The sequence below is a fragment of the Danio rerio genome, chromosome 24 (genome assembly GCF_052040795.2).
Source record: "Danio rerio strain M-AB ecotype USA chromosome 24, GRCz13ab, whole genome shotgun sequence".
NCBI classification, from domain to species: domain Eukaryota; kingdom Metazoa; phylum Chordata; class Actinopteri; order Cypriniformes; family Danionidae; genus Danio; species Danio rerio.
The window spans coordinates 9390806-9409851 of NC_141044.1; the positions used below are offsets into that span (position 1 = coordinate 9390806).

Here is a 19046-nt window from a genome sequence, read left to right on the forward strand (position 1 = left end):
TGCAAATGTGACATGACTGACAAAAACATGGGGAAAATTGTAAATTTTATTTGTAGTATTTATTTCTAGAATTTATTTATAATTTCATGTTTTTGATCAATTGATTTCCCAGAGATGGTTTGCGGCTGGAAGGGTATTCGCTGCGTAAAAATGTGCTGTATAAGTTGGCGGTTCATTCCGCTGTGGCGACCCCGGATTAATAAAGGGACTAAGCCAACAAGAAAATGAATAAATGAATGATGTGAATGAACTTAAACTTGCTGCTTCTAAAGTTGTTATGTTCCATACATGTATTTTACTGTCACTTTCTGAAAAAAATTCTTCATTTCTTAAACAATGTGTATATGTGTAATTGATTATTGTTAATTTTTTTTATTTATTCTTAGTCTAATTGTTACTAAATGCACTCCAGCAGAAGAACATTACATGCACAATTGCTTGATGAGATATATTTGACGTATTTTATACAAATTTTACCATCAAAATAAAAAATGCTTTGTACAGTTTGACAGACGCTAAGCATTTGTTCCACATAGAATCTCATGCATTCTGTGCTGTTTTGCTCCGTTTCAGTGAGACAGACATCCTGCATGGAGGAAATGAGGAAAGAATTACACACGGAGGAAAAGGATGAGTAAAAAAGGAGTGTAAATCAGGTAAGTGCATATTTTTTTCTTTTCTTTTTTTCTTTTATAAAATAGGCACTTTTTTGTTCACTGTAGCAATTGCACCTGTCAAAATAGGCTCTTTTGTCAGGTATAGACTATTTTCTGTTTTCATAACAATTAAGTTTTATTCTCTGTAATCGTTTCAGAGTTAAAAATTACATATTTGATCTTGTATTTATTTATTTATATAGTTTTATAATTTGCACTGCAATAACTATTATATATCATATTTTTCATGCACATTTAATTTTAATTACTACAGTATGATGGTTAATGCCATTATGCAATATGTCTTTTATATTTTAAGGATATAAAACATTTTTCATGATGACATTCATAAAGGCATGTTAACGCAGTATCATTATTAACCATGTTTTAATGTGGGACCATGTAATTGTCCCACAGGTAACTGAATCATCATTGTCTCAATGACTAATGGACTTGGTGCCTGAATTAGTTATTATAATATAGCGATTTATGTCATACAGAGTTTAATTAGAAAATGCTAAACTACTGGACTCAAATTTCATTAGTTGCATGAAGTATATTCCTCTTTTTTTAAACATAAACCATTTCTCCTTTTGTCAGAGAGAAATGTAAGAAACTTTAGAAAGCAGATGAATCTGAGATTGCATGTCTGAATCGAATGATTGTAATAATCCGCGTAGATGTGTCTGTTACAATTTCAAGCAGCTAAAAAAAAAAAAAAAAAACATCTGAAAGTTGTAGTTTGTGGTGTTTTTGTGGATAAAGTGCATCTTTGATTAACCTTTATGACCCTTGATGTAGTTATAGCACAATATATAGCATTACTGAAATACTTGGTTATCACCAAAGCTTTATCCAAAGTCATTATAGTTTTGCATTTTTTCAAATTAGTTTCAAATCCATTGTTAAATTTGCTGAACATTTTTAGTTTAGTTTTAGTTTGTTTCATTAGCGTTTTAGTTTAGTTATTAACTTGTGAACACATTTCTATTTAGTTTTTATATATTTAGTTTCAGTTTAAGTAGCAATTCTAGTTTAACAGAGTTAACAGCATGCCCAGTGCCAACCCGAGCAGTTTAGTTTTCACAGCTTACAGTACATGATCAAAATAAATTAATAAAAAGAAAAAGTAATAAAACTAAAATAATTGTTTGTGCAAACACATTATCTAAACGCACATACTGAATGAATAAAATTAGAAATTATGAAGAATTCAAACAAATTAAATTTAGTGAGGATCATACTGTATATGTACAAAAAATTAGCACAGTATGGAAAACGTATTCAAAAAAAGACAGTAGTGATTTTAAATTTACTTAAATTAACTATTTTTCATTGCAGACAATAGAACAAACATTATTTGTATGTTCATTTTTTTTTTTCAAAATAAACATGTTTTCCATTTTGGTTTCTTTTGCAACACCTAAAAAAAAAAAAGTTGGAACAGTAAAGCACGCATTTTGCACTTTAAAATGCACAACACATTCTCTATTGGAGATAAGTTGGGACTGTAGGCAGACCAGTCAAGTAACTGTATCCTCTTTCTCTGCAGCCAGGACTATGTGCAGAATGTGGTTTTGCATCGTCTTGTCATTACATTACATTATTGTAATACGCTTGGGCATCCCTGGAAAAGAAGGCAGCATATTGTGTTCCAAAATCTTTATGTATTTTTCAGCATTTATGGTATCACAGAAGTGCAAGTTACCTTTGCCAACGGCACCTATAGAAGTCAATGGCACTTCTGGACACTTAACATAGGGCTTCCTTTTGGCACAGTACAGTTTTAACTGGCATGAGGATGTAACTATGTATTGTGGTAGTTGACAAAGGTTTGCCAACATAGTCCTGAGCCCACGTGGTGACCGCTTCTAGATGAATGATGATTCTTGATGTAGTGCGGTCTGAGGGATCGGACATCAAGGTGGTTCAACTTAGGCTTGTGCCCTTGTCATAATTACAATCACATGTTGACATCACTTGTTTAAAATCACATTATTATTTAACCAATTTACCAGATTACTAGCAAAATCGTTTTTTATTTATTTATTTATTTATTTTTTTTTATTTGGGGTTGTAGATAAACATACTTTATTTTTTGGCAAACGAAGAAAAGATTGAGCACATGGGTATGTTCAAGAAGTTTTTTTAGGTATATAATCATCTGCCGATGTGTTTTTACAGTAAAAGTGCCATCTATAAAGAGGACATTCTAAGGACACCATAGAATGAATGTTTAGGAGTTCCGAAAAACTATAGTTTTATTTTGCTAAATACTTTTTTCCCCAGTTAGTTTTCCAATGGCCATTGATTTTTTTTTTTTTGTTTTTTATTGTTATTTATATATATTTTCTTTTTTCATTTAAAATAAGGATTTTTTTTTACCAATAGTTTTACTATTTTGTCTTTATTAGTTTTAGCTTACTAAAATAACCTTGGCTGGATCATTAATCATTTATGTTCCCTTATCCAATCACTGTTGTGGTTCCTGAGGTACTTGTGTGCCTGAATGCTGCCTACAAGGTCATTGCCTGACAGAGCAGAGAGAAAGAAAAAACAAGAATTTTTGAAAGCAGCCCTAGAAAACTGTTATCCCTCCAGTTCTACTGCTACTGCTCCGAGAGATTCAAACTGGCATTTACAGCATGGGTCCCAACGAGGAACCTAAAGACACTATAATCTGTGGCCCTCAGGACAAACTAGTCACACAGCTTCTAGCTTGCCTTAATTAACATCATTCCCCTATATCTCATTCTTATCCGGGTTACGGCACCAACATAACCCATCCCGGGTGAGCTTGCATTGCTCCAAGCGGGATTTGAACCTGTTGTTCTGGCATTTTAGGCAGGCATTCTAAAAAAAGGACACTGAAACGCATAGCCCCAAGCAGCAGTCATTAGCATACCTTGTAGCTAGGTTAGTGAGAGTATCTCACTGGAGTATCTCACTATCTGTTTATCCACCCTTATCTAACATACTGGAGGGTGACCAGACATCCCGTTTTTGTTGTAACAGTTATGTATTTTAGCAATATTTTATTGTCCTGACTTATTATAAAAATAAATACACTTTAATCCCATTTTTTGGTTTTCTTAAGTATTCTAAAAGTGCTAGCAGTAGTCATATGTCACAGGGGAATAGCCTAATCCATGGAAACCAACCATGTCAAGTATTTTTTTGATCAACAAAAACATTTCAATCACCTTTCCCTATAGTTCATGCTGCTGAGGTATGACCTGCACAATCCAGTGTCAGACAGATTTCAATGTCGGTCACTGTTTACATGTACTCTAATGCAGTTATAAAGGGATTTTGGCAATAGTCCTATTAAACTAATGCAGTTGAAGGGATATAGCTCACTCAAAAATAAATATTCTGTCATTATTTACTTGACCTTCACTTGATCCCAACCTGTTTGATAATCAAATCTGTTGAACCTGTTAAACAAAAAAAGAAGATATTTTGTAGAATGTTGGAAACTTGTAGTCACTAACAGTATTTTTTTTTTTTATGATTTCAGTGGCTACTGGTTTCTTCAAAATATATTCTTTTGTGTTTACCAGAAAATCATAAAGGTTTGGGAGCTACTTGAGGCCCAGTAAATAATGCATATTCATTTTTGGGTGAGCTATCCCTATTTGTCTTTTATCGTAGTAATCATTAACATTAAATGGTGTACGCCAAATGTTAAAGTAAACAGGTACTGCAAGTCCGTTTTTTTTCCCTTCATTCAAAATCGTTAAATTATCAATGTTTTTTCAGACCTTGTTTTCTGAATGTGAAAATTGGTCAGAACATCAGTTCTTGAAAGCAGGGTAATTTCAACAAATATTGATTCATTTATTTTTTACTTTTAATTTTAAAGTATTGGTTTTGTTTGTCTAATGAATAAACATGTCTGTAAACATGGATTTCTTTTTTATTTTTATTTTTTTGTAAAAGTATGTAAGTGTGTTCATTTTTGTGTTAAATTTTTAATAAGAAAATTATTTAGAAATGTGTGTCACACTTTACAATAAGGTTCATTAGTTAATGTTAAGTAATGCCTTTACTAACATGAACAAATAATGAACAATACATTTACTACAGTATTTATTCATGTTAATAAAAATAGAGTTGTTCATTGTTAGTTCATGTTAACTCATGGTGCATTAACTAATGTTAACAAGCATGGACTTGAATGTTAATATTGCATTAGTAAATGTTCAATTATGATTAATAAATGCTGTACATGTGTTGTTCATGCTTAGTTCATGTTAGTAAATGCATTAACTAATGAACCTTATTGTAAAGTGTTACCGAAATATTTAGTATAGGGCTTGGCGATTAAAATTGGTATTTATATTTATTGACCAAACACCATTGTCAATATTGATAAATAAAAGATTCGGTATAAGGTTTCGATATGAAGGCTATGGTTTATGTGGCTGCTGAGCATGCACCTTGGAAGCAGTGCCAATAAGCTTAGGGTGTAAGTTTGTCATTTCCATGGAAGTGCGCAACTTGCACGACACCCATATGGGATTTACGCGCACATGTTGTGCAAGCTGTGTGCATGTGAACGTCATGCATTTTTCAGCCCCACCTAGTTGAAAACATCTTGGTCTTCATGTATGAACGCTGTGTACGCACAAAAACTTTGCGTACGCCAGGTTTCACTCTCACGTTTGGATTTACTAACGATAAAATGAACATTCTGTCAAAGTTTCTTGTTCAAAACTTTGTTTGTTTTGTTTTTCCATTGCTTCTTCATTTGGTTTTGCCAAAGTAGAGTCATTAGCATATTTATATCGGGGAGGCAGGGAGGGGTTTTGCACATTTCACAGTTTCGCATTTATTCGGATGTACGAAGAGAATATGTGTGTGATTCGGCGTGTGCAGTGTTTCATACATCTGAATTTTTTTACTGCATACGCACATTTACAGCTTTGTGCGTACGCAATGTTTTAGTATGATTTCAACGCAAGTCTTTGTACATGAGGCCCCTGAGCTTTTTCGATTCAAGAAAAGTAGAACTAACCATCAATCTGCCTCCATCCAATCTGCTTCACACTTTGTATGGATTATACACGTTTCAGTAAAAACGGCAGACTAATAACCTCAGACAAACACGGTGCATCCAAACACTGCAGTGCTTTTTACTTTTCTCTGTAAACTTGCATCGGAGCTGCAAGCAATGGTTTGTTCATTTGTCATCCTCTGAGATAAGGCTTGATGGTTGCCTCGTTACGAGAGATGCCAGGGGAGCGCGAGCACAAAGTTCATTGTAAATGGTGAAGGAATCCACAGGTACGCACTTGTCACTTCAGGTCAGAGTAACAACACACGCGAAAATGAGGGCGGTGGCCAGCAGCAGTGAAGAGATTGTAAATAAAAAAGGATTTAAGAATGTCGCCAGAGTGGCTTTTTGGTTTCTTTTCTTGTTCATCCCAGCCACTAGCATTCCATCTGAAAGATTTTTAGCGTAGGGGGTAATGTAGTCATCCAACTTCACAATATGTAATGTTGCAGTATGTATTTGAATAATGATGGTTCCTTTACTTGAAAGCTCAGATTTGGTCATCATAATTTGTGTTGTTGACAGAGTTTGAGGTCATTATTATTCACACCTTAAAATTGCACACACTTTGTAACATTATTTATCAAATTTAAGAGTCTCTTTAACACTTCTGTTAATTTTATTATAAAGAGATCAGATATTTTGTTTGAATATTTTTGTTTTTGACTTAACTTTGCATTAGTAATGATGGTAAATCAAAATAAAGTGGTTAAATAATAAAAAAAATCCTAATATTCCTAAATGTATAGTTAAATTTAATAATTATCAATATCAAATTATATGAAACGTTATCATGATTTTTTTTTCAGTATCACCCAGCCCTAGAATAACATACAGCTATATATATGAATTCCACTCTGTATTCTACTAAGAAATCTGGTCACCCTGATCTGACACCCTGCAAATCTTTAATATGAAGTGATGCTGAAGTATTAGAAATGAAGGTAATATGTTTTGAAGCAAGAATACTATGAAAAGCAGATGCTACTTTGTGTGACCATTATTTTTTCCTAGAAATTGGGTGGAGAAAAGTGTACAAGCTCTTATTTTTCTTCAGTTGAAACCATGGATGTGGAAATGAAAGAAATATCTTTCAAGTATTTACGCCATGTCCTCATAAACCGGCTTAATATAGTACAACTAGGTCAAACCCATGCCATTTTACAAATTTCTGTTCTTGTAAACCATCAAAACCATTACACACAGACACAGTTCTGCATTTATTTTCATCTAAATATAAATAACTATTTTTCAAGGACATGAATAACACTGATAAATTAAAATACCTGCACAACATCACAGATCAGTGACACATAGAAAAGCTCTTCACAGTAATACATTGCTCAGGTGTTATGGATATACTGTACATATCAGCATCTCGACCATATAATGCAGCTGGCTATCCCCATACCCAAACCCTATCCTTAAATCTAACCCTCATAAGAAACAAAAACTAAATAAATAATAAATAAATGTCCGTGCAAGGTGAAATATAAGGTACGCACACAGCTTCTAATAATTTTCTATCGCCTGTGAAACTCTGAAATTTGGTGGCAGAGCAGCTGTTGTGTGCCAGAGGATTTGATCAAGCGACTGCAGATCTAAATGTGCTGAACCTACACAGCCTCCCTCACTCACAGTCTTACAAGAGAAAGAACATCTCACATCTACTTGATATGAGATTTTTTTTAATTAACTGACAACCAAAACTTTGACCCAGAATGTTCCATAACAGCATTTCAGCACCTTCGATTAAACAAGGAAACAAATACTGAAAGTTTGTGTTTTAATTCTAATACTCTTGTTTAGTCTTTACAAAAAAAAAAACTTAGCATACTGTATGTATGCATGAGGACTCAATAAAGGGTGTTGACACTAGACTAATTATGATTTATTACAGTGGTTCTCAATTTTTTCACCAAGTACCAACTCAAAAAACAAATTGTCTCTTCAAGTACAACTATTATGACCAGTATTGATATATAGTAGTGTAGTAGTCCTAATTAAGCAGCTACAGCACTGCACAGTTCAAAAACGAGGCAGATTAATTACTATTATTAATATGTATTATTGTCAGCCACTTAAAAAAAAATGTAGTTTGAACATTAACTGTGCTTGCAGACAAAAAAAAAAAAACTTTGTTTAAATTCAAGCGTGCTTTTAAAATCAATTAAAAATGGCACTGTTCTTATAAAGAAAACTGTTTTACTTCTAAAGTACAGGGGGATTTTAAAAAAAAAATACCACAACTTTGAAAATCTGTATTTAATGCAAGAAACATAATGGAACCTTGGGTAATTAATCAATGTAAATAGTACTTTTCTGTAGCTTTTTCAGTAGAAAACAAGTTCATAGATGAGGTTCTCCACTGTCCTATGTCTATGCAATTTGTGGATAATAGCTCTCACTGAGGTTCATTGCCGTCCTAAAGCATTAGAAATGGCTTTACAACCTTTTCCAGCCTTCATTCTCATTTGCTTTAGACTTAGATTTTGGCATGATGTCTAGCTTTTGAGGATCATTTGGTCTACTTCACTTTGACAGGCAGGTCTTATTTAAGTGATTTCAATCAGTGGGCAACATTTTTCACACCACTGTATATATAAAAATACATCAAATCTGTCAAACTACAAATAATTGCCGTAGACCACAAAATTCATTGTAGATATAGAAAAAATTTAATTATTGTTGTAGTTACACAATTTTGATGTAGAACGTAACCGTATATATAGTATATCGAAGTATAAATATAACAGTTGAGGAAGAGCAGTTTTGAGAGAGACACAAAGGATTACTTGAAGATTTTGTCTGTTCACTGCATTTTTTTTTGAGGACGTCTCATGCTAACGTCTTCCATCAGTCTGTCTGTCTATCTCTAATAGAACTGGAGACTCATGCTGGCAGGTAGGAAGCTCAGAGAACAGGATTAGAGGATACAGGAGACAATCCGTGTCGGACACACTCTATGAAGTCAGCTTTTCTCCATTGTTTGAGAAAGATCAGACTAACCTTTGTGCTGCCGGGTCTTTGCTTTGCAGTCTCTATGGCAGCCAGCCTGACGCAGCGCGGGATGCTGGGATGCTGTTTTGTGAGCTGTAGCAAAAGAATCAGTGGCTTTTATGATGCCTTTAGTCACTGTTATATTGCACACAGACACACACACACTCAGACTCACACATACACATTAATAGTGCTCCAACAGTAGCTGCATTTCAATAGCAGTTCTGTCAATATATGAGCTGTTTTTTTTATCAGGTTTTAATTTGAGCAAGATTTGCCATCATTGTGAGGATACAACTGCTTTCTTTTGTGATAAAATGTCAATTATTGCTTCAGTTATTCAACTAAACATTTTATCACCTTGGAATTATAAGGTTCTATCTGTGAACTGAATGATTTTGAGATATTGAGCTTCAAAGTTTTGACATTCCATATAGCAAACAAAATATGCATAACGATTCTCTTTCATTCATTAACTTGGCAGAGACCTTAAATGTACTCGATGTAAATGATCAAAATTCTCTTAAGTTTGCAAGTTGGGGTAAAACAAAGTGCAAATGCAGATTAAACCTTCTAATTCTAAAAAGTAATTTTCCGCTTTGAATTATAAGGTTCTATCTGACAGATCATTAATTGAAGCATTACTTATCAAGAAATCCATTCACAAAATATATACGTAATATGGGTTTTTTTATTATTTTTATTTTGCCTTATACAGTGGTCTCTTATTATTCGCAGGAGTTCTAAAAACAACCCACAATAGGCGAAATCTGTGAAGTAATCAGCTTTATTTTTTACAATTATTATAGATGTTTTAAGGCATTAAAACCCCTCACACACTTTTTCTCAAACATTCATGAACATTTTCCCTTTTCTCTCGTTCAAACACTCTCAAAGCTCAAACCCTTGAAAAAGTCCAGTATTATGGAATGAAACCAAAGCTAAACCATTTGATCTTTATTTATTTATTCCGTAATGGTGCCCTACAGCCTCATAACTTTTACCTTTTAAATGTCAATAATGTCCAGAAGTTAAACTTTTTGTGCAATGGTTAGCATCTTTCATGCCTTTTGGGTGCTACCGCAGGTGCCTTTGACGGTGCAGAACGTTTCGTCTGCGTTGTAGGGAGAAAACTTGCAAACATATATATATATATAGTCCTGCACTTCAAAGTCACACTGCTAGTGATCGAAGATTTCTGTAAATTTGGCAAGCTGAGTGCATTCTGTACTGTACAGGAGACACGGCACGGAGGAGATTGATTGACAGGGGTCTACAGCCATTCAGGACACAGAACACAAAACACTAATCAGGACACAGAACGCATTGCGCTGTAGAAAAAAAAAGCATGTCAAATTGCACAAATAGGAAAAAAAAAAACTGCGAGGCCACGAAAAGTGAAAAGCATTATAGCGAGGGACCACTGTACCACTCAATGTCAATCAATACAATGTATTTGCATGATCTTTGCATGCTCATGACATACGAACACTCAGAAATAGGTATTTCATTCCAACACCGTATATAGACCAATCAGTACAGATATGGCCAGCTGATCAATCAAGAGGATAGTTGGCCTATAGAAGGTTAGGGGTTTACAGACCTTAAACCATAAACAAACCCTATCAAAATCATTCTAATAGGATTATAAATTTAGGAGCTTGTTCTAATAAAATTACAAGGTTTTTCAATTACAGTGGACTCCAACTCAATATTAGGACACTTTAAAATATAAATAAGACCTGCCTTTTAAAACAATTTTAACAACAGATGTTTGTAACCCTGTTGTCCTGAACAGATTCCCTCTATCAGACCTTATCAGTCTTGGCTCCTGACCAATTCCCCATGGCTCTACAACACATTCTCATTCTAGACCACTTTGTCTGCAGTCACATCGTCTAGGTTGATAATGGTGACTAGAGACTGTCTGAGATGATTGCATTGTTGGTCACTCAAAGCAATTTACAAAGTAAAGTGTGATTTAAATGCCTCAGTTATTAAAGTCGCACTTGTGTAATGACCAGAAAGATATAAGAATGGCTATAACGTTCAATCGTATAAGACTGTATTGAATTGAATTTTTGCAAAGCTTCTATTTAAATGTTTTCATCATATTTTAAGAGGTAATTAACCTAAAAATAGTCTTCTTTTTGTAGGCTAAAATAGTGTACAAAGGTGCATACCTCATTTTGTCCAGCAAGCAGGAGAGCAAAGTTTTTAGTGAAAATGGTCTTTTGTAGAACATGTCTGAAGTAAAGTTCTGTTTATGTTAGCGTTATGTTTATGTTAGTAGAAAGTATGTTAAAGAGCCCCTATTAGTTTTTGAAAATAAGTGTCTGTGCAGTGTGTAACAGCACTAAGTGAATGAAAACACCCAGCTGAGGTTTAAATCTGAAAGTGCACCATGTTTAAAACTATTGATTATTTAACAAAATAGCCGACTCCGAGTCGAATAAATGAATCCTTTTGGGTTCAGATCATTTGCCTGAACACCTTGACATGGTACATCACCTAATATGTAGTATTTTGGACACTAGTGACGTGATCACGGGACTAATCATGACATGAAGATGATGATAAGTGACAGATTTGGCTGTGGGGAATAAAGGGTTAAAGTTCATTTTTACAACAATAGTGCTGTGTTTGTTTCAGATTTTTAATACAAAAACCTATGCTGCAACACGAGATTCGTCAACCATTTGCTAGTAAATGAATGTGCAGCAGAGACCATCATCTATGGGACCTTGTCAGACTTCGACAAGGACTTTGACAGTAACTGTTACAGTTCATATGAACCAGTTTCCTTCTCCTCAATCATAACATGCAAGTGCAATTAAAATTGCCTTGTTCGTGTAGTTTAATTAAAAATGTGTTTTAAAATGTGTTCATAATTAAAAATGTGTGTTTAATTATGTGTTGTAACTTGAAATCGCTCCACGCAGCTTGTAATCTCTTTTATAGATACTGTTTGTACTGTATCTCTCAGGATAAATGTTCATGGGCCTAAAACCGTGTTGAAAACATGACGTGTGTTTCTTCCTTTACCGATACAAATGCGTGTCTGAACTCATGATCCTCTACCGTTTGTCTTTGCTATGGCCACCATCAGCTGTTCAGGGTTCGGGAACAAATGAATCGCTAAAAAAATAATATGAGAGTCAAAGGGATAATTGGGTAAAAATACATGCATAGTGTTAGACAATTAAAGTGTTTTTTGACCTTGCATGCATATCAGTCTGTTGCTAGAGCCCCGCAAACCCAAAATATGACCTTTTTTATAATGCATAATAGGGACTTTTTAGCATATAAAAAGACACAGGAAAAAAGTGGTAGATGTTGAAATACATGCAAACAGTTTGACTATTTGGATGACGCGTTAATCAAGCTTGCATCAGATGACAGTCAGCTGTTCAAACATGTTTCAATCCTGTTGCGACATCTATCACATCAGTCTATTTAAATCATACATCCACTCTCTCTGCAGTGCTTGGCTACATCTCAATTCTACCCTCATCCAACTCCTCCAAGCTCATTTCTGATATCTTTTAGAAAGTATTAGCCAGGTACATAGTAATCAGCCTTATCGGTCTCTGGCATTTACATCAGCTCATAATTTGATCATAATTGTTTATGCATGATTGCGGTACAGACTTGAGAAGTTTACTTTGGGTGCTTTCACACCTAGACTTTTGTTTCGGAACCAGGCGCATTTCCCCAGTTGGCATGGTTCGTTTGGCATATGTGAAACCCGCAGTTGTGCTCTGATCCACACCAAAACAATCGCTCAGATCACCTGAATCTGAGCTCGATTGAAACTAACTCTGGAGCGGATCAATTAAAGTGAGAAAGCAAAACTGTCCAAACCAGGCTCTATCACAGTGTATTATGGATATGTAATCCATATATGGCTATATGAAGAGAGAATTATGAGTGGGGCGGAATGTCATTTCTTTGGTAAATGTGCACCTCATGTCAAATATGAAAGTCAAAGCATGCTAACTATTAATGAGAGCTGTTTTAAGGAAAATTGATCGAACAGCAGTCTTGGCTGTATTTCACTCTATAATCAAAAGCCTATAATGCATTATTCTAGCCAACGGCTATGTATGAGAAAGTCTTACCTCCGATTTATATTGGGTGACAATGTCTGCGGTTGTCACCATTAAAAATTAAAGTGCAGCTTTTTGCTTCTGATGTCTTATTGCTCATCATCATAAATTAAAATATGGATGCATAACAGCTGAGCGGGACAGCTGAGTGCAAAATCAACCCTGAAATTGAGCCTAATGTGAGGAGAGTTTACTTGCACGTGTTACATCCCCGGCTCAATCCTGTTCACCCAATCAGCACTCACCTTCACAAACCACCTCCATCCAATCCCGTAAACTCTCACCAGCCTTCTAATGGTTTGCACCTGTTCCCCATCAACCCAGGACACTAAATATACTCGCCTTCTATTCTCATTCATCGGCTGGTATTGAAGTCAGATGGTTGTCTTCATCTTTGCTCCCTCATCTTCTCCCCTTCTTCCATGGCTGTTCCTTATGAGTCTTCTAGTCCTTCATGCTGATCAAAGGAAGTGATTATTCTTATCTGATGTTAACTAGATCTGCTCTCACTTGGATAAACTGAGCTCGTATACTCATCAACGGACGATCATTGCATGCTTACTAATCCTTCTCCCTGATCTAAGAGGAGTGCTTGCACTTGTGTAGTGTTTACCTGAAGATCAGCGATCTACTAACTGTGTGTCTGAATCAATCCATTTTTCGGAACAAGATAATGATCCACAGGTGTGAAAGCACCCTTGCTCTCCCTGCTCTGTCCATCATTTTCTGCATGGAAGCTTTGCCCAGAACAGAACCATCCTAAACTCATTTGTTTTTCCAAAACTCATGAAGTTTTTTAAAATAAAGCTTAATATTTTTTGTTATATAAAATGTTATGCAGGCAGCCACATTACATGACCTTCTCTAATACCCACATCTGGAAGACCTCCGTACTAAACAAAAAGCAGTTAGTCCTGTCTGAACTCGTACATAAATGTTTGACTCTGAAATGTGATGGGCTACAATATAATGTTGTCCGTTAGTTCATGTGGACCTTTCAAATATAATCCAATGTAACCAAAGACATGGAATCATCACAGGACCAGAAAAGAGACCTGTGGGTATTAAACAGTTTGCAGCTCACACCATTATCCGGAGTGGTTTTTCTGTAGTCAGATCTCTAAAGGCCGAGCGCTGTCCCTCCTGCCAGAAAAACGGATTTGGCGCCCCAGCTTTTTGATGTTAAAAGTATCATCGCTCGGCTGAAGGTCTTTTTAAAGAGCTGTAATGCGCACTGTATCCAGCGCAGTGAGAAACAGACTCTAAAGCCCATCCGATGCACCGACTGTGCTTTGGGAACTGGTGCTGGAGTTTGAGAAGAAAGAAACAGCACTCGCAGCGCCGCGTTCAGAATATCAATTGGTCTGGCGGGGTTAATGTTTAGCACAGCACTGCCAAGGAAAATTCAATCACTTCCACAAAATGGGTGATATTTGAAAAGGAGCCTGAAGGAAGACTTCAAAGAGCATCGGCTCAGCAGTGTCTCCACGGATACCGAGTCAATGGGAGTGAATGAGACTGATGAAGACATGGTAATTTGGGTAGATTATTATTTTGTGAGCATGTGCGTGCTTCATATTAGCTATATTTTGTGTGATGGGGACGTCCTGAAATGAATGTGAAAATGGATGGCATCTTTTGAGAAGTCATTAACAAATTACAAGATAAATATAACCATTAAGTTAAAATGCACTTTTCTATTTGATTCAGATGTAAAATCGCATTTAAATGGATGCCTAATAATTACAATTAGCCGATAATGTATCATATGTACCACTTGGGACTATATGCATTATTCAAATGAATGTTAATGAGTTATTTTCCCGATTAAATTATAAATGAGTCATAATAAACCCAGAAAATGTGGTAGTGTTTTAGACAGCAAGCCCTCTTGGCTTTAAGCATGTCAGTCCATTAACCCTAAATAATTACCTCATTTGCGTAGAATGATTAGTTGTTTTTCTCCCCACTTTCCAGGGTGTTATCTACAGTAGGTTGTGGAATGATTGTTTTTTTCTACAATGGCGAAACTTTCTGAAGTCGATGCAAACAAGTTCAACTCATCAAAGTCAGCGTCTTTCCTAATCTGCTGTTTTTGAGCTGTTTGGCAATTACAAACACAGCTCTCTGCCGTGTTTGCAACAATGAAATTAAAAAGTCATTTACCATTTTTTTATAAACTCTTGATTTCACACCTCATTGGCGAGACTTCTGAAAGTCATTAAGCTAAATCGCTATTCAGCGCTAAAAGCATTGTGGTGCTCACTTATACTTCGCCTGCGCTCTGCAGTGCAACCTGGGAAGGCGAGGTGGTGAACTGACATCAATTATCCATTGCATGCGGTTCATTAGGACTATATTGAGAAAAAAGTGGAAATAATAGCCAATAATGGCATAAGACAATACATTTTGTTCATGCTAATAAAGTGGTTTTATTCTTTATGGATCTTTCATGGGCATCGTTTTTGTTTTCATAAAAAGGATGTTACCACAAGCAGGTTATTTTCTGTTCAATATAAATCCAATGTTATTGCAGACCTTCATAGCTGCCGCAGCTCTTTACATTTGTTGTCAGTCCTGTTTGAGTAAATTCACTACATGGGGCTCTTCATTAGATTTCAGCACACTAGTCAAGACTGCTTTGTTTATACTATGATAAAATAATCTCTGACTTTTGAAAACATGACTAAACTGCTCTGTAGGTAATAAAACAATGCAAGCAGGCTGCAATCAATCACATTTAAATAAAAAAAAAACACTCAGTTTGAATTCATACTTCAAGTTTTTATGTTTATTGATCATCTTTGTGTAAGCAAATAGTTAGCCTAAGCATTAGTTGAAATCACATTTATTACTGTTTGACGAAGTTTCAGGAGCAAAATCCAGTAATTTCTATAAGAATCAATCCACTTGAGTGTATGCACAAGTACTTGACAAGCAAAACAACATTACTCTATAAAGGCCTGTCGCACAAAGCTGGTTTAGGTTTTTACATGGGTAAATTTCCATTTATTTTGGGCAAACTTTGCATTTTTAATCTCAATAATGAGTTAAAGTAAGGTGAAGTTAAGTAGACAAGTCAATGGACAACATTGGTTTGTTCTGTAGCCTATATATGTTAAAAATAATAACTATATTAATATATTCGTTCATTCATTTTCTTTTCGGCTTTGTCCCTTTATTAATCAGGGGTTGCCACAGTGGAATGAACCGCCCTATATTAATATATTAAAAAAATAATTATATTTAAAAATAAATAAATAAATAAAAACTGATTTTATTTATGCCAAACTAAAATAATTACAACCCATGGTCATTGTGGATACGTACCCAGGTCTACATTTCTGAAGACTATGAAATATGTATCCAAATCCACCAGAGGCTGCTGTGTAGAAAAGTCATCATGTCCCACGTGATTTTACCACGTTTTCAACATTTTTTTTTTTTTTGCTTTTGTTTTACCTGGTTTCTGGAACCTTCCTTTGCCTGACTCGAACCCTGTCATTGCAGTCTGCTCTGCTTTGCATCCCAAGTCAACTGGTGTATGTGGCATACTACAGGGCAGACTGGTAATTAGAGGTCTGCATTCGGGTATAAATTTTCGAATAAATCACGGGAGCGGTTGGTAACGGGTTTAATTTGGGACGGGAGCGGGCTGTCTAGCAATATCGCTCCCGACTCCCGAGTGAGCACGCGTATGTATGTGTGTAAATGAAATAGCGCGATGCTGTGTTTAGCTTGTTTGTTGCAGTGTGTGTGTGTGTGTGCATGTATGCGCATGCGCGAATGAGAGGTGTGTGTGTGTGTGTGTGTGTGTGTGTGTGTGTGTGTGCCTCATTGCCTGTGTTTGTGCTTGGTGCTTATGAGTGTGTGTTAGAGGGTGCGCGAATGAGAGAGAAAGCTTTGTCTGTGTGTGTGTGCTTGGTGCTGTGCGTGTGTGTGTTTATACAGACAGCTTGTTATAGGCTGTCTGGACTGTATAACTGGGTGATTTTTCGGTTTTTGTTCTCCCCCCGCTCTTTAGCGGGATTGGGCGCGGCGGATAGAATACGTGGCGGGTCGGGCAGCGGGACATCAAGTGCTTAATAAGCAGGAGCGGTCGGGTTCCTACTAAAACCTGGCGGGTGCGGCCGGGAGCGGGATTCAGAATTTACTACCGCGCAGATCTCTACTGGTAATCCCAGAAAAGCTGACATATGGAGGTAAGTGGTCGGCGGTGACATAAAAAGGAACAGAAGCTGTTGGTGGCGTCATTCTGTTCAATAGTGTTTGTTTTACTGTCAAAATACAGCCAGATGTACCTCTGGGTACATATTTTGTGTTCTCCAGAAATGTAGACCTGGGTGTGCAACACAGGCTCATTCTGAAAACGTACCCCTATACTTTTCTGAATAGCGCAAATGATGTAGCCAGAGCTCTTTAAATACAGGGCAGGATGATGCCGTTCCTTTTTGTGCATACCTTCGTATGGACTGCTTTCCCACTTTTACCAGTTTGTCCAGTAGCTCGACACATACACCGACGAACTTGAGATGCAAAGTGCAGTTGACCACGTCAACAAGGTTGGAGTCCTGTGAAGAACGGTTGCAGAAAGCAGGTAAGACAAAAGCTAAAAGATAAAATAAACAAGCAAATAACAGGGTGAGAATGTGGTAAAATCTAAAATCGAAGTAAAAATCTGGCGAGGGCTTTTCTTTTTCTGCATTGCTTTTCAAAACACTGCGGTTGGGTTTAAGGAAGGGGGTGGGTGGGGTTATAGGTCGGTTGGTCAGTCAGTAAATCAATCAGTCGACAGCAGGCACGAATGGCACTCGCTAAAGAAATTTGAGATCTGAAAGTGTACACAGCGACCTCTGGTGGATTTGCAAAAAACAAAAACTGCAAAAAACGTCTCCTGTCACGTATTTTGCTCTTGAGAAATGTATATAGCAATACGTATCAATAACGAGCCTGGGTTGTGGGTATGTATCCACAATGATTCTGTGTTGAAGAAATGCCTCTTTCTTCAGAAGAAAAAATATTATAGGAAATACTTTTATAAAATTATTAAAAATTCTTTAACTGTAGACCTAATAAACAAATATAAGCAAATGCTTTGTGTAAACGTCTGACTTCAAAACACTGCATGCAGAAATCAAGTAGAAATCCAACTTTAATGGAAAACACTGTTAGAGCCACTGTGTTATGCAAGCAGGAGTGTATTCTAATAGCAATACCTTCTCACCATATGAGACAGTCATGAACCCCCACTGTACAGTAGCTTTCTACCAAATAATTCTTTCACATTATTCCTGCATTCACTGCGATCTGCAGACGCTTTCAATTAGAACCATTCTGCTTTTGGCATTTCAGCTACATTTCAGTTGTTTGTTCTTTGCAGTAATGCTATTGCAGGCTAGTCATGAGAATTCAAAAGGCAGTTACATTTTGGGTCATTCACAGCCTTCATAAAAGATCAAACCATCTCTGTTTATTCTTCTCCTCCTCTCAGCATCTACATACATGTGCATGTGATGGAACGAGAGCGCAATAAAGCGTGCACGTGTATATCTGTCAGTTTGCGTCCTTGGTTTTCATGGGGCACATTTGGATGCCGAGATGAAAGCAATAGCTGCGGGGATGGACTAAGAGGTGTACAGTACAAACGGGGTAATGATGTCACGAGAACTGCTTTGAAATCCAACAGCCACAGGAAACAAAAGACTATTACACCCTCCTCACTTCTTTTATCTACCGACTCATCCCTCCGTCTCCTATATACCTCTCCCATCCTTCATCCCTTTCTGCTCATTTTCTCTCCCGCTCTTTCTTTCTCTGCAGAGAGGCTTGTGTCTGTAAGCATCATACGCAGGGCACAGCGGCTTTCCGAAGTGTCATAACACGTTAACAGTCCTGCCACTCAAGTTGCTCCTGCAGAGACCAAACAGAGACCAAGAGCTCTGCTTATATCTCTGCAACGCAGGGACCTAATAGAAAGCATACCCTCCTTTATAACAGCGCTTCTCAATGGGTTTTGCTTCGGGAGCTCTGGTGACCAAACAGTATTTTATTGTCGTAATAAAAAACAGAGAATGCATGTGAATTTTTTTTTTTTTTTTTTTTTTTTTGAATGCCTCTCGCAGAATAGGTGGGTGTTTGCTTCTGTTTTGTAGATCTGATTGCTCTTACATGTGAAATCTAGAGCAGCTGTTTTGCTCGATGGTGTTTCGTATTTGGCTTCTG

At 36.4% G+C, this 19046-nt stretch overlaps 1 protein-coding gene across 13 annotated transcripts in view; it reads left to right on the plus strand.

Moving 5' to 3' along the window:
* Nucleotides 1-19046, plus strand: part of dlgap1b (discs, large (Drosophila) homolog-associated protein 1b) — a 253870-nt gene that overhangs the window by 89494 nt on the left and 145330 nt on the right. For 11 of the 13 annotated variants that reach the window (XM_087309262.1, XM_087309266.1, XM_087309271.1 and 8 more), the window contains one exon: nucleotides 574-656. The gene's annotated coding sequence lies outside the window, so the exon portion shown is untranslated. Of the gene's footprint in view, nucleotides 1-573; nucleotides 657-13750; nucleotides 14357-19046 lie in introns of those variants that run through there. The other 2 variants (XM_087309263.1, XM_087309267.1) reach the window with 1 other exon arrangement.